Source organism: Carassius gibelio, chromosome A4 (genome assembly GCF_023724105.1).
Source record: "Carassius gibelio isolate Cgi1373 ecotype wild population from Czech Republic chromosome A4, carGib1.2-hapl.c, whole genome shotgun sequence".
NCBI classification, from domain to species: Eukaryota; Metazoa; Chordata; class Actinopteri; order Cypriniformes; family Cyprinidae; genus Carassius; species Carassius gibelio.
The window spans coordinates 2637485-2654326 of record NC_068374.1 but is presented as its reverse complement, the minus strand read 5'-3'; the positions used below and the strand labels follow the sequence as shown (position 1 = coordinate 2654326).

Genomic DNA, 16842 nt, shown 5'->3' with positions numbered 1-16842 from the left:
CAGTACACTTAATCTTATCAGCACATTTTGCATGTACTAATTTGAAGTTCAGGCAATTCAATTTCATGCACTGAGTGAGTTTGTTGCGAAAGACATACTCTTGAAAAATGTCTGATAGGGCTGGGAGATATATCTAACGATATGATCATGCACATCTAGTCAGTAAATCTGGTTCCTTGATTACCGCTAAATCGCCATCACCTGCTTTTAAGTGGAGCAGCATTTAATTAAGGCATAAATAGACAGAGCCGTAGATCACTGACAAGCTACACAATATCGCGTTCGTAATCCCAGATAAATTGAACGCGATATTGCGTAGCTTGTCAGTGATCTACTGCTGTCTATTAATGCCCTAATGTCCAATCTTTTGACAATTTTGGCATTTTCCTGAAACAGCAGGGTATCTAGAATCATTCGCAAGATGTTTGATTGATCCACAACAATAACATCCATACTGATGAAGACATCTTAGAAGCTTTAGAGGAAGTCTTAAAGGAAACCGAAGGCTTTGTAGATGCAGAGTATTTCATTTTATTTTGACCAACGACTGCCATAGACTTATCTTGTAATGCTTGCACAGACACCAACTTCCGATCTGATATAGTTTTAGCTTGTTCCCCAGCAGCTTCAATTTGCGTTGCAATAGTGATGAATTTCTAGGAGTCAAATCGGTGTCCAACAACAGTTTTTCTCCAATACGATGGCTGGCCACATTTTCTACTAATTGATCACGTAACATTTAATCAAGATTTGATCCAAAGTCACATGTGGCTGCTAAATCTCGTAGTGAGGTTACTGTAAGAGCCATTAAGGTTTATTGTAATTCAGTTTTTTACCACTGGGTGGAGTGTGGGCCTGGATGAATATATAGGTAGGTAAAGAGTAAGAGAGGCAAGGTGTGTAATCAGAGGGAAGCACAACATTTTTTGACTGTTTGGAGGTGATTATGTGGCAGCATTCAGTGTTATCATAAGTGCATTGTGCAGCAAAACTGTGAGTTAAAATGACCAGTACAAGCTGTGATGAATAAATCAGATAAAGCTGACTTTGGAGGACAATGTTTTTTTTTTGGATCTCATGCGTCAGAAACTATCCTACAACACCTCAAGTGACAAAATGATTGGTATTTATGTCACTATAGTTACATATTGTAGGACTCTTTCACCAGATACTTGAGCTTGTTTTTTAAATGCATGTCATTCGGCAATTACATTCCGTCGAGGAACAAAGTATGCTTGTAAAACCTCAATAGCTTCCTTCATCATCTTTCCTTGATTTGGCAAAGTATAAAATAATCTCTGACCTTCTGTGCCCAAACAATGAAGAAGTAGAGCTTTCTTTCGTGGCCATTCATCTCCAGATGCAGAAATGGCGTAGGAAATGAAGCAACTGCAGCCATTTTTCATTCATAATGGTAAAATTCTCATCCCCAATTTTGTATTGTTTCAAATCCAGGTGAGCATGAAGAGTCAGATTCTAGAAGTTATATAGTCAAAGATTTATTCACATTAAAGGCCAACAACAAACACAGCCTGCATGCCACATGGTTGCTCACATTGAGTTGTTCTTCTTAAGCTTTTATAGGTACCAACTAGTAACCCATAGTGCCCTCTTCTGGTGAATCAGTAATACAAGAACACAACATATTCATCAGTGGGACAATATTCTTACAATACTATTATAACCTATAAATAATTTAAAGAGGTCACTTGCACGTCACAGCAGTACAAATTATGTGTCCAGCAACATCTGATTCAAATATGATGATAATTAACAGTGAGTGGTGATTTCAGACATCACTTTTATAAGACTCTTATTCTGCCTGAAAGAATAAAAAGACCCAGCTGAAGGCGGAGCGTTTCTACCAATCAGATGAAAGCAGCATTTCAGCCCCGCCCACAAGTGCGAATTAAATATTAAAGCCATAAACAGATTTGTAAACCTCAAAAGAAAATGAGAAATCCAGCCAAAATCTAATTTTCCATTTGTTAAACTAAACGGATAAACGAATAAACGAGCCATTTTTCCATTTCTTGTTATATCATTGCAAATAAGAAATAAAATGATCAAAACGTACATGGACGGTCCGTGTATCTTTTGGTCATTCGATTTTCTATTTAAAAATAAATAAAGATAAATGAGAAACGATTTGATTTTCATTTTTTCGTTTTGTTTAAGAAACGTAAAACGAAAATTTAGCTGGATTTTTCATATTTTTGTTTGTGGGTAAAAAATCAGATTATGCTTTAATATTTGTTTGAATGTGTGGGCGGCGCTGAAACGCCCCTTTCATCCCTTCTGTACTGCACTGACAAGCGGCAACCGCGAGCTCAGTTCATTTTCACCAGGAGAGAAGCGGCAGACGGCAGAGTTTATTAATCCTGCCAATTCTTTGCTAGTGGTGCTTGCAAGCTTTTTATATATATATATATATATATATATTTTTTTTTTTTTTTTGACCAAACAGAAATTAATTTATTCAATGACATTTTAATTTTACTGTAAGATCTACAATGACAAATATGTGCAGATTTTTTGCCTACTAATTTTATTCTATGCCTATTTAAGAAAAACCTCACAGCTTAACATGTTTTCATTTGCTATACAAACAACAGCAACTGAAACTTTATCTTGTAGAGTGTAGTCTGCTGCACTTCTCCGATCGGCGGATCCCGATCCACAGCTTCCATCCCGATAACAAAAGGGAAGAGCTTCAGCTCCATCAGTTTGGGTCGTAAGACACCCTAAATAACATGAAAACTCAACAGGATTTGCTTTATGTCATCTCGGTCTACATTAACTTCTTTCTGAAACGTCAGAAATGAACCAGGCTTATGCATCAGACGAACCATGTCTTGCTGGACACGTCTACTTTTAAAATAAACCATTTAAATAGAATAATAATAATAATAATTTTATATTTAGGCCTATGTAATTCAAATGAAACCAACGAGAGGTGCAGTGTTTCCCGTCTGAACTCATTATCTGTAACGATGTCACACCGTCACTATATTCATACAGTCATCTACAGAATTCGTGAATTCAGTTCATAATTCTAAGTAGCCTATAGCCTATAATTAAAACATTTAAAGTAGACTAATTATAGGGAAAACTTAACTTATATTAATATAAATTTTATTATAAATGTGGGGTTGGATTTTTCCCATTTAATTTTTTTTTTATGAATGGCCTAGAATAAAATAAGTAGGCAAAAAATTTGTAGTAGGCCTATATTTTATTCCATGTCGTTGTAGATCACAGGCTAAAGTAAAATGCAAATGGTGTTTTATAAATAAAGTTGTCAAGTCTGCTTTGTCAATAACTGCAGCAGCCGGAAAAATATAATATAATTTTTTTTATTTTATTATTAATTTAATTAATTATTATTATTATTATTATTTTATCTTGCAAGCACCACTAGCAAAGAATTGGCAGGATTAATAAACTCTGACGTCTGCCGCTTCTCTCCTGGTGAAAATGAACTGAGCTCGCGGTTGCCGCTTGTCAGTGCAGTACAGAAGGGATGAAAGGGGCGTTTCAGCGCCGCCCACACATTCAAACAAATATTAAAGCATAATCTGATTTTTTACCCACAAACAAAAATACGAAAAATCCAGCTAAATTTTTGTTTTCCGTTTCTTAAACAAAACGAAAAAACGAAAATCAAACTGTTTCTCATTTATCTTTATTTATTTTTAAATAGAAAATCGAATGACCAAAAGATACACGGACCATGGACGGTCTATATTTATTTTTTTTAATGAATGGCCTAGAATAAGTAGGCAAAAAATTAGTAGTAGGCCTATATTTTATTCCATGTCGTTGTAGATCACAGGCTAAAGTAAAATTCAAATGGTGTTTTATGAATAAAGTTGTCAAGTCTGCTTTGTCAATAACATGCAGCAGCCGGAAAAATATAATATATATATATTTTTTATTATTAATTAATTAATTTATTATTATTATTATTTTATCTTGCAAGCACCACTACCAAAGAATTGGCAGGATTAATAAACTCTGCTGTCTGCCGCTTCTCTCCTGGTGAAAATGAACTGAGCTCGCGGTTGCCACTTGTCGGTGCAGTACAGAAGGGATGAAAGGGGCGTTTCAGCGCCGCCCACACATTCAAACAAATATTAAAGCATAATCTCATTTTTTGCCCACAAACAAAAATACGAAAAATCCAGCTAAATTTTCATTTTCCGTTTCTTAAACAATACGAAAAAACGAAAATCAAACTGTTTCTCATTTATCTTTATTCATTTTTAAATAGAAAATCGAATGACCAAAAGATACACGGACCATGGACCAAGAACAATTGTGTTTACTTGCAGTTCTCAATCAGATGACCACTGGTCCGGGTATCGTTCGTTCATTTGTTTTTGCTTTCACATTTAAAAACGGAAAAACGAGAAAACAGCTCATTTTCGTTTTTTTTAGTTTTTTAGAAAAACTAAAAAATGAGAAAACAACTCCTTTTTCCGTTATAAACGAAATTATGACTTGATTTTTGGTTTACCCGTTCTTGCACGGAAATCAGAAATACCACTTGATATTTCGATTTTCCCCTGTGGGTGGTGCTAAATCTGATTGGCAGGAAATGCATTCATTATTTTTCAAATTAAGAGTTTGCCCACACTGTATTTGTTTGCATCTACAATTAATAGTCTATATGCATGGTATTTGTTTACTGACTGAAAAAATCTATTGAAATAGCCTAAATGTAAACATGTTCACAAAAGGCACTCTGTTTTTGTAGGAGAGGGGAAGACCCTTGTCATCGTTTAACCCTGTTGTGTTCAATGTCATGTTAAACAATTTTTTGTTCCCAGTCAAAAATGACTGTTCCATTAATAGCCTACTCTTCATAAAAAAATAAATAATACATGTATTCTTTGTTTTTTGATGTTTTTATTAACTTAAATTCTTACGAATGATTCAATTTTTGTAATGTCATTTTTTATTTATGACCTGTAGCTATGCCTCATTATTGATATCCAAAACATAATTGCTGGATTATTTTGACTATAATAAATAAGCAGATGCAACATGCACAGCTGTTTATCAAAGATTACTTTGGGCCAAAGTTACCAAGGACATTTGTTTAGAAACCATTTAAAATGTATAAATAAATTTACATAAAGTAACACCTGTTTGGGTCAAAAAATCTCTCATTGGATGGACGGGAAGAGCTCTGGAAGTTGGAAGGGGTGTGTCGCGATTCTGGCTTCTCACATCACACAGCACAGGTTTGTGTGATTTCGGATTCATATGGCATATCACTTCTGCATATAATTAGGAAAATGAGGACTGCGTTTATAACGTGATCTAAGATAGTATTTGACGGTGCCCAGGGGACCCTTAGATGTCCTGTGCCCCTGGGCAAGTGACCAGCCCTAATGGTTAATCAGGTCTTGAAGTTGCAGGTGGAGGGCGACCTGCGCTTGTTCATCACTAAAGCCCCGCATCCTCCGTCTGTGTGCAGCGAAGACGCAGACTCACTGCTCCCATTAAAGTAGAGAATAACATTAACATGTTCTCCGTTCAGTTTTGTGAAGGTTTTGTGATGGATATAAGTTACTTTTTTTTTCTTCTTTTTTTTGTATGCACTGACCTACATACAAATTAACTATCAACCATATTATTGATTTTTATTAAAACGAGAGAGACTTGTATTCAAAATACACTTTTCCAACCCTTTATGGTTGCAACTATTTATTTTTTACACAGTGTTCTTGATGTTGTTCTTGTTATTATAATTTTTTATTATATTAATATCATGTCTTTTATTCAAACGGGGAGGCCCCATTGACCTGATGTTCTCTGAAGGGAGGCTCATGGTCTTTCACTTTGAAAACCCCTGCGGTAGTATATTCTGAACAGAGATGCATTACCGGAAACCACAGACAGGCGGCGATAGAGGTTAGCCTGTTTTACTTTCCCTGAAAAGAAAATTGATTAATCTTCCGCACCTGGGTCATTGAAAAAATAAACACTTATATTGTTTTCAGGGGCAACAGATGGGTCTCTCTAAAACTGGCCGACATGCGAGCAGAGAGAATATCTCAGATTTTTCAGGTATGTCCATAAACTGTTGATTGGTCAATTAGCCTTGTTAAATTGCTCAATTTTAACAAATGGCTGCTTAAGGTTAGCTACTACATCGGTCGACAAATGAATATATTAGCTTGATTCTTGCTAATTGAAAAATGTTTGGTTTTCTTGTAGAGTATATTTAGTGATATTGCATGGCCGTGTACAGGGTTTGGTTGGTTTGATGACAGTAAATGGGCCTTTATGCTTCAAACCTCTTTATTTCAGATCGATGTGGGCAGTATTTATTTGACCGATGCTACCAACGTAGTTATTTTCCCTTTGGAAGATGGTCACTTCAGCAGTTTCAGAATCAGAATCAGAAAGAGCTTTATTGCCAAGTATGTTTGCGCATAAAAGGAATTCGTTTTAGTGACATAAGCTTCCAGTACACAGAGACAACAACACACAGACAAAAAAAAAAAAAAATTAGGCAAATAAATACGTGTATAAACAATTGTGCTATAAATGATAATGGAATAGGATTGAATAAGATGCAGGGATGTACTAGGATGGAGGGGTAACAAATAAATATAAGGATATTGCACTTTTGTTTGCATAAGCATAAGTGGGGAACATGTAACTGTTCATGAGGTAGATTGCCTGGGGGAAGAAACTGTTTTTGTGCTTTGCTGTTCTGGTATTTGCGGCTCTGAGACGCCGGCCAGATGGCAAAAGTTCAAAAATGGGGTGACTTGGATGTGAGATATCCAGAGTGATTTTATGAGCCCTTTTCCTCACTCTTGATGTATAAAGTGTTAAGTTATGTTTTATATTCTGCGCATGTGCGAAGAGCACCATTTTGGGGGTTAGCGCGGGTTTTTTGTAGTGCAGTTCAGTCTTGTATACGGAGCTAATGGAGTTGAATGTGTTTGAGCAGTAAAGAGTGTTATTGCTAAATACAGTTGTGGTTATTGAGTCAACATTGGTAGCAGAGGATGGCTGCTGCTGGAAATTACAAAAATCCCCCGCCGTTTGACGAGAAGACGGCGTACGAAAGTTGGAAAAATGAGGTTGAAATTTGGAGACGTGTCACCGACTTGGACAAAAAGAAACAAGCTTTGGCAGTTACCCTGTCACTAACGGGCAGAGCAAGGGAGAGTGCACTGGAAATTTCCGCTGAGGATTTAAATGCAGACACTGGAATGCAAACACTTATAACGAAATTGGACTCTGTGTTTTTAAAAGAAGAAAAAGATCGACAATATGAGGCGTACACGGAGTTCGACCGGATCACAAGAGAAAGCGGCGTTTCTATGGTGGAATACATCGTCGAGTTCGAACATCGATACAACAGGCTACGTAAGTTCAAAATGGAGCTCCCAGATGCCGTACTAGCCTTCAAGCTACTAGATACTGCCGGACTTACCGTTAAAGATAAACAGTTAGCGCTTACAGCTTGCCCCAGCGTTTCTTTCGTTGATATGAAATCAGCCTTGAAAAGAATTTTTGGAGATAACGTTGCTTCACCACTAGAGGGCGACAGTGCACTGCAGAGCGCAGATAGTGACACTGCCTATTACACGAGATACTCAGGTAAACGGGGAAATAAGTCAAACACCACACAACAACCCCAAACCGTGGCTCAAGGCACAAACCCCATTGATAAATATGGGAGAAGAACAAAATGTGCAATTTGCCAAAGCACTTATCACTGGGCAAAGGACTGTCCAAACAAAAAAGAACATGTAAGATTGACAAAAGATGAAGGACTTAAAGATAATGTTGAAGAATGCAACATCACTTTGTTTTCAAATGAATCCTTGTCTAACACAGAAATCTTCATGGTGGAGGCTTTAGGATCAGCTGTGATTGACACAGCTTGTACAAGAACAGTGTGTGGAGAAAAATGGCTTGATGATTATACAAGTGGGCTGCCACAGAGTGAGTTACTGAAAATAGATGACAAACAAAGTTCAAGACCTTTCAGATTTGGTGATGGCAAAGTTATTCACTCCACAAGGAAAGTCACCATTCCAGTTAAAATAGGACATACCAAGTGCAAAATAGAGACAGAAGTTGTTCCTGCAGATATACCAATGCTCTTAAGCAAGGCTTCATTGAAAAGAGCAAGTGCAGTTCTTGACATTGCAAATGACAAAGCAACCATGTTTAAACAACCTGTTAAGCTTGAACTGACATCTTCAGGACATTATTGTGTGAACTTAAGAGATGACAGTCATCTGGGTGAAAAGGAGACAAGTGAGAGCAAAACACAAAATGAAAATGAAATTCTTGCTGTGACAGAAAACATGACAACAAAAGAAAAGGAGAGAGTACTGTTGAAACTACACAGACAATTTGGACATGCTTCAGCTGATAGACTGCAAAAATTATTGGCCTGCTCAGGTAATCATGATGATGAAAGCAACACAATCCTCAAGAACATTGTTAAAAACTGTGATACATGTATCAGATACAGAAAGCCAAAACATAAGCCTGTAGTGGGTTTGCCTATGGCATCAGCCTATAATGAGACTGTGGCTGTGGACTTACATGAGCTTGAGCCAGGAGTATGGTATTTGCACGCTATTGACCACTTCACACGCTTCAGTACAGGGAGTATTGTAACCACAAAGAATCCAAAAGAGATAGTGAAGCACTTTATTCACTGCTGGATAAGTGTTCATGGTCCTCCATGCAGACTGTTTAGTGATAACGGAGGTGAATTTAACAATGATGAAATGAAGGACATGGCTGAAAAGTTTAACATTGAAGTTAAAACAACTGCAGCATACAGTCCATGGAGCAATGGCCTATTAGAAAGGCACAATCAGACCCTCACTGAAATTTTGCTGAAAGTGAAGAGGGACAACAACTGTGACTGGAAGACAGCTCTAGATTGGGCATTAATGGCAAAAAACTCTCTGCACAATGTCCATGGTTATAGTCCCTACCAGTTGGTGTTTGGGCAGAACCCAAATCTACCTTCAGTCCTCACTGATAAGCCCCCTGCTATGGAAACAAGTAAGAGTACTTGGATAGCTAAACAAATCACAACACTACATGCAATGAGAAAAGCATTCACAGAAGCTGAATGCTCAGAGAGAATCAGAAGAGCGCTTCGTAAGCAACTGCGGCCCATTCATGACAAATATGAAACGGGGGACAAAGTGTATTATAAGCGAGTAGATTGTAATGAGTGGAAAGGTCCAGGTGTGGTAATAGGCCAAGATGGTGTGGTGGTATTTGTCAGGCACGGCGGAACCTATGTTAGGGTGCATCAGTCTAGACTAAGAAAGGTGGATGATCCGCAAACAAAACTGGAGAAGACAGAAAGAGAACAAATGAAAACATATGAAAATCCTACAGTAACGCCAGCAGCAGATCTCAGTGACACTGAAAGTGAAAATGAGGAAGTGACACCAGAAAATGATGGACCTACTAATGCTGAAGATAACAGTGAACCTCATACATCAATGCTGCCAGGAGGAGATAATCTGGATCAATCCCAGATAACACAAACACACTCATCCATGAGCTGTGAAGGCCTAAGACTAAAAATTGGCCAAACGGTGAAATACATCGACAATCAAAGTGGACAAACCCACACTGGGAAAATCCTCAGCCGAGCAGGAAAGGCTACTGGAAAGCACAAGAACTGGTATAATTTGCAGTACAGTGAGCCTGAGGAAATTGCTGGGACAACAGGATCAGTTGATCTTGGACAGATGGACAGTGTTCAGGTGATTCCATTTGAACATTCTAAGCTGAGCACTGACTACAATGAGGATGATATAATGATAGTACATGATGATCTCTTCATTGCTGCAAAAAATACAGAACTCAACACCTGGAAGAGAAATGACGTCTTTGAAGAAGTGAAAGATGAAGGGCAGAAGTGCATCTCCACGAGATGGGTGTGCACACTAAAAGAAACAACTGCTGGAGTTCTGCCTAAAGCTAGACTTGTTGCGAGAGGCTTTGAAGAAACAAACACTCAAGACCTTCCCAAAGACTCACCTACTTGTAGTTCAGAGTCTCTAAAAATGATCATGGCAGTCATATGTCAGAAAAAATGGCATCTAAACTCCATGGACATTAAAGCAGCCTTTTTACAAGGTAAAGAGTTAACCAGGGACATTTACATTCGGCCACCAAAAGAAGCGCAGAGCAAAGAAATTATATGGAAGTTAAAAAAATGTGTTTATGGCTTAACAGATGCTTCTTTATTCTGGTATAATAGGGTGAAAGACACAATGCAACAACTGGGTGCTACAGTGTCAAAGGTAGATCCAGCTGTATTTTACTGGCTGGATGATTCCTGCAAAGTGATGGGAATTCTTGCATCTCACGTGGATGACTTTATTTGGGGTGGTACAGATGCATTCTCCACAGATATCATTCCTCAGTTGAAAGATGCCTTTCAAGTTGGACGGGAAGAGCATGACAGTTTCAACTATATTGGAATAGAAGTACACTCTCTGGAGAATGAAATACATGTACAACAAGGAACGTACATAAAAAATCTGCAACCCATTCCATTGGACTCTACCAGAGCAACACAACGTGAAGCTTCACTGACAGACATTGAGATGGACATGCTGAAATCAAAGATTGGACAAATATTGTGGGTTGCCAGGCAAAGCAGACCGGACATAATGTGTGACATATCCATTTTGGCATCTAACACAAAACATGCTACTGTTCAGACCCTGCATTGTGCAAATAAACTCATCAGAAAACTAAAATCAGAAGAGGTCACCTTGAGGTTCCAGTACCTAGGGAAAGACAGTTCTATTAAGTTAGTGGTGTACAGTGATTCCTCGATGGGAAACCTTTCAGATGGCGGGACACAGGGTGGACATTTCATCATTCTTATGGGAGAAAATGGAAAATTCTCACCTATATCCTGGCAGTCAAAACGCATCAGGAGGGTTGTACGGAGTACCTTAGCAGGAGAGACTTTGGCACTTGCAGATGGGATTGACAGTGCTGTTTTCCTTGCTACACTCTACTCAGAGATTACCACTGGTGACTGCTCATGCAAAAACTTACCCATTGTGTGTATAACAGACAATCATTCCCTTCTCGATGCTCTCAAATCTACAAAATCTGTCACCGAAAAGAGACTGCGCCTAGAAATCAGCAGTATGAAGGAGCTCATACACTCTGGAACTGTTCAGCAGATCTTGTGGTCAGCCACCAAAGAGCAGCTAGCTAACTGCTTAACAAAAAAAGGAGCATCAGCACTTGGCCTTTTGAAAGCTCTGAGCACAGGCGTTTGCCAACTTAAAGACTAAAATCATCTAACAATGATTTTCTTATGTTTTGTCAATGTTTAGTCATTCAAACTAAATCTCTGTTAACTAGTTTTGCATAAAAGAAAAAAAAAGGGGAGATTGTTAAGTTATGTTTTATATTCTGCGCATGTGTGAAGAGCACCATTTTGGGGGTTAGCGCGGGTTTTTTGTAGTGCAGTTCAGTCTTGTATACGGAGCTAATGGAGTTGAATGTGTTTGAGCAGTAAAGAGTGTTATTGCTAAATACAGTTGTGGTTATTGAGTCAACATAAAGTTCTTGAAGGGTGGGCAGGGGAGCACCAATAATCCTTTCAGCAGTCCGAACAGTTCTCTGTAGTCTTCTGATGTCTGATTTTGTTGCTGAACCAAACCAGACAGTTATAGAAGTACACAGTACAGACTCAATGACGGCCGAGTAGAACTGTTTCAACAGCTCCTGTGGCAAGTTAAACTTCCTCAGCTGGCGAAGGAAGTACAACCTTTGTTGGGCCTTTTTCACAATGGAGTCAAAGTGATTGTCCCACTTCAGGTCCTGAGAGATAGTGGTGCCCAGGAACCTGAATGACTCCACTGCAGTCACAGTGCTCTTCATGATGGTGAGTGGGGAAAGTGCAGGGGGGTTTCTCCTGAAGTCCACGATCATCTCCACTGTTTTGAGCGTGTTCAGCTCCAGGTTGTTAAGACTGCACCAGACAGCCAGCTGCTCAACCTCTTGTCTGTAAGCAGACTCATCACCGTCCTGGATGAGGCCGATGACTGTAGTGTCATCGGCAAACTTCAGGAGCTTGACAGAGGGATCTTTAGAGGTGCAGTCGTTGGTGTACAGGGAGAAGAGCAGAGGGGAGAGAACACATCCCTGAGGGGCGCCAGTGTTGGTGGAGCAGCTGTTTGATGTGAATTTCCCCAGTCTTACTAATTGTTGCCTATCTGTCAGAAAGCTGGTGATGGTGTTGAAAGCCGAACTAAAGTCCACAAACAGGATCCTCACATAAGTCCCTGTTTTGTCCAGATGTTGCAGGATGAAGTGCAATCCTATGTTGATTGCATCATCCACGGACCTGTTTGCTCGGTAAGCAAACTGCAGGGGGTCCAGTAAGGGTCCAGTGATGTCCTTCAGATAACCCAGAACCAGTTTTTCAAACGACTTCATGACGACAGACGTTGGAGCCACAGGCCTATAGTCGTTAAGTCCTGTTATCTTGGGTTTCTTTGGAATGGGTATTATGGTGGAGCGTTTGAAGCAGGAAGGTACTTCACACAACTCCAGGGATTTGTTGAAGATCTGTGAAAAGATGGGGGCCAGCTGGTCAGCACAGATTTTCAGACAGGTTGGTGTAACGCCATCTGGGCCTGGTGCTTTTCTTCTTTTGTTCTTCTTGAAGACCTGGCGCACATCATCTTCACAGATTTGAAGAGCAGGAGGTGCGGAACGGGGGATTGCAGGAGGTGTTAATGGTTGTGTAGGGAGATGGTCAGAAGGGGTGTTGGGGGTTTCAAATCTACAATAAAACTCATTCAGGTCGTTAGCAAGCCGTTGATTAGCCTCAGTGCAAGGGGATGGTGTCTTGTAGTTTGTGTTGGCCCTCAGTCCTCTCCAAACTGAAGTTGAGTCGTTGGAAGAAAACTGGTCTCCAACTTTTTAGCGTAGGTCTTTTTAGCCGCTCTGATCTGTTTGTTCAGTGTGTTCCTGGCCTGATTGTACAAGACCCTGTCCCCATTTCTGTAGGCATCCTCTTTGGCCTGACGAAGATGTCTGAGTTTTACTGTAAACCATGGCTTATCATTGTTGAATGTTAAATAAGTCCTGGTAGGAATGCATACATCCTCACAGAAACTAATATAGGATGTTACAGTCTCTGTGAGTTCGTCCAGATCGGTGGTAGCAGCTTCAAAAACACTCCAATCAGTGAGGTCAAAACAAGATTGTAAATCCTGCTCTGTTTCGCTGGTCCATCTCTTCACAGTCCTTACTACAGGTTTAGCAGATTTAAGTTTCTGCTTGTAGGATGGTATAAGATGAATCAGACAGTGATCAGACCGTCCCAAAGCTGCTCGTGGAACAGAGTGATATGCATCCTTTATTGTGGTGTAGCAGTCATCCAATATATTACTGTCTCTGGTGGGACATGTAACATGCTGTCTGTATTTTGGCAGTTCACGGGAGAGATTGGCTTTATTAAAGTCCCCAAGAATGATTAAAACAGAGTCCGGGTGTTGTTGTTCTGTCTCTGTGATCTGATCAGCGAGTTTCTGTAAAGCTGAGCTCACGTGCGCTTGCGGATGGATGTAAACACTAACCAGAATGAACGAGTGAAACTCCCGCGGCGAATAGAATGGCTTGCAGTTGACAAACTGCATTTCTAGATCAGGACAGCACATCTTCTTTAACACAGTTACATCTCTAGACCACCGCTCATTGATGTAAAAGCATGTCCCGCCGCCGCGTGATTTCCCCGTTGATTCTGATTCGCGATCCGCTCTAAACAGCTGAAAGCCCGGCAGATGGAACGCGCTGTCCGGTATGGCGTCATTCAGCCAGGTTTCCGTGGAACACAGAGCAGCAGAAATCCTTATTTGTCCGAGAGAGCAGAAGGAGTTTGTCTGTTTTGTTGGGTAGAGAGCAGAGATTTGCCAGATGGATGCTAGGCAACGACGTTCAAAATCCGCGATTCCTGAGTCTGACGAGCGCTCCCGCTCGCTTCCCCCGTCTGCGCGTCCTGAAGCGTTTGATCAACGCCGCCACTCCTCCGATAACAACGTTCAGTAAAACGTCTGAATAATTTAAATCCGGTAAAAGATCTTGTGGTGTGTTCTGCCGAATGTTCAGCGGTTCATCCCTGATGAAACTGATCGTGTTTGTTAAACAAAAAACAGGAAAAACGAACAAAAACAGGAAAAACACTGGAGAGCCAAGCACTGAAGCAGCCATACGCGGCGCCATCGAGTACATTGACTTAAATGAGCGGGAACATTATGAGGTTCACCGTGGAGGCGCTCAAAGCCATCTTGGCGGAAGTGCTCAAAGCCATCTTGGTCGAGCGCCAACCGTTGCAGACCACCGGCATTCATTTGGATTTCTTCAACCAACTAGTGTGCCCTCTTCAAACCTGCCACCACGTGCGAGCACACCGAGATCATTCCAAAGGTACCACATTACATTTAATTACTGTGCATTTGCAAGAGAGGCAAATAGCTTTTACATAACACAAATGGCTCTAATTCAAATTGTATACTGTAGTCTTCAGTACAGTAATGCTTTACATGACTGTTAATTTCAGATCAATTCACATCTCTGATCCAAGAGATGGAAAACTCTTCTCTACCAAAGTTGTTGTGGTGAGATTTCTGTAGTCTGAAGCAACCGTCCCTTCAATCCTGGATAAGGTGAAGTTGGCCATGGGAAACAACGAGATTTATGTCCTTGCTGATGCACATGGAAGTCAGGTGTTGGAATCAGAGAGGACTACTGGTAATGAAAATACTGTATATGTTACATTATCAGTGTGTTGTCTAGTCATTTGCAAAAACAAAATGGTATGTTTATTGCACTAATTTGTAACCCTCTGTTAAAGGGTCATTTTATTGGAGGCAAAATTCGAGAGATTCATGCCATTTGTCTAAAGCGAATTAATGTAAAATGTATTAATCTTGAATTACGAACTTGCTAGAATATCACTGCTGAGATTTAAATGCTGCTTAAAGTTTGCCTATGATTTGAATCGTTGGTGTCTTTCAAGTGTACTGACTGTGAGTTTGCCTAACTCATATCATACTACAACCACGCTATCGCTCTCTCTTTCTCTCTCTCTCTCTCTCTCTCTCTCTCTCTCCCTCAGAGTCTGTATTGTCGTACGCATATTTACATATTTACTGTGTGATTTGTAGTTTGATGTATTATTAGTTCAATTATTAAAAACCCATATATTCATGATTGCCTTCAAACCACTCACATTACGAGTCAATGAAGTGTCAGATTTTTAGCTACAAGCTTTACTTTGAGACTAAATTTATCACAATGATAGGCTAATGTTTTCATGGCCAGATAATATTTTTCCTTGAATTGTAAGAAGTGATAACTTTATTGAAAATTGATAAGTTAATCTTACGGCCGTTTGCTGGACAAACCACTGTTTGATTTGCAGTAATTTACAGTAAGAGATATCACAATAATTATTTGATATGAAGAATGGAATATTGACATATTAATGAGTAAATTACCGTGCCCTGTAATGAGTTATTGATAAATGCAATTGAGCTATTTTTCATAATCAATAATATTTATGTAACTGTCATATGAGATATATATTAGTCATATTCCTGATTAATTATTCAAATTCCCTATATATCATTTGAGTTAATTATTATGTACAACCCAGTGTGGCTACACTATTTACTGCCTTTGTTTTTTCTAGTCGCAGGAATGAGGAATCTTCTGTCCTGTTTGATGTTAGGGATCAGTTAGAGGAGCTGCTGGAAGCCTCTCGAGGCCTAGAAGATGTGACCAGACACATCAAAGAGATTGCAGCCACATCAAGGGACCTGACGGCAGTACAGAACTGTGAATTGAAGGAGACTTTCGCCTGTTTGGTTTGCAAAGGTAAAGTTTGACTTTGAGTATTTCTGAAGGTTTCATATTTTTACAAAAAAAGTTAACATTTTTGATAAGTTCACTCTCAAAGAGTTACTTTTGACATGTTCTGGCCGACACCTTGAAGCGAAACTAATGTGCTCACACTACACTATTTTAGCCCAGTTTTCAGAGGGGAATCACAGTTCACTCATGTGACCGATCGTGTAGTGTGAACTGCTTACAACTGGATATTAAGCGTATTTAATATCTGGAACTGTCAGAACTGTCCAAATCCTGTTTTGTGTATTGTCGTAATTCAAGTTTTGACCTTTGTTTAAAAAAAAAAAAAGATGACTTTGTTGCCTTTTTCTCTATCACATTTTAGAAATCATCAGAAATTATATATCGACTGAAAACTTAAAATTACAAAGTTTTAGATTATTATTAATCTTAATAGATTATTAGTACTTATTCATTAGATACTAGCACTTAAAAGAATAGTTAGTAGTAACAAATTTTTTTTTCCATTGACTATGGGCATCTGATATTCAAATTTCAACTATTCAGTTCTGTATAGTATGTATTCCAATTGTGACTAGTACTTTTTTAGATAATAGGTACTAGTATTTATCCAATAGATGGTACCTATTAGATATTGTTTTATTCAGAATGTTACTAGTATTTAATCCAAATGTTACTAGAAAGACTTTTTTTATTTTACTAGTAAGATTTTTAACTCTCCAGTAGCCGTTCTGTATGGCAAGCTATTTAGCTTAAATTGTACACAGCGTTACTCGTCATAATTGCATTTTTACTAGTAAGAATAACATTTGAGAGCTCTACAAATCAATTCTTACTAGTAGCAATTAGATAGCTCTCTAATTCAACCATTCCTGGTAATAATTCCAATTAGAGAGCTCTACAAATTAATTTTTA

At 39.0% G+C, this 16842-nt stretch overlaps 1 pseudogene; it reads left to right on the top strand.

Moving 5' to 3' along the window:
* The window catches only part of LOC127980916 (complement C3-like), a 47995-nt pseudogene extending 32051 nt beyond the window's left edge, over positions 1 to 15944 (top strand).
* The last annotated feature ends 898 nt before the right edge of the window (positions 15945 to 16842 follow it).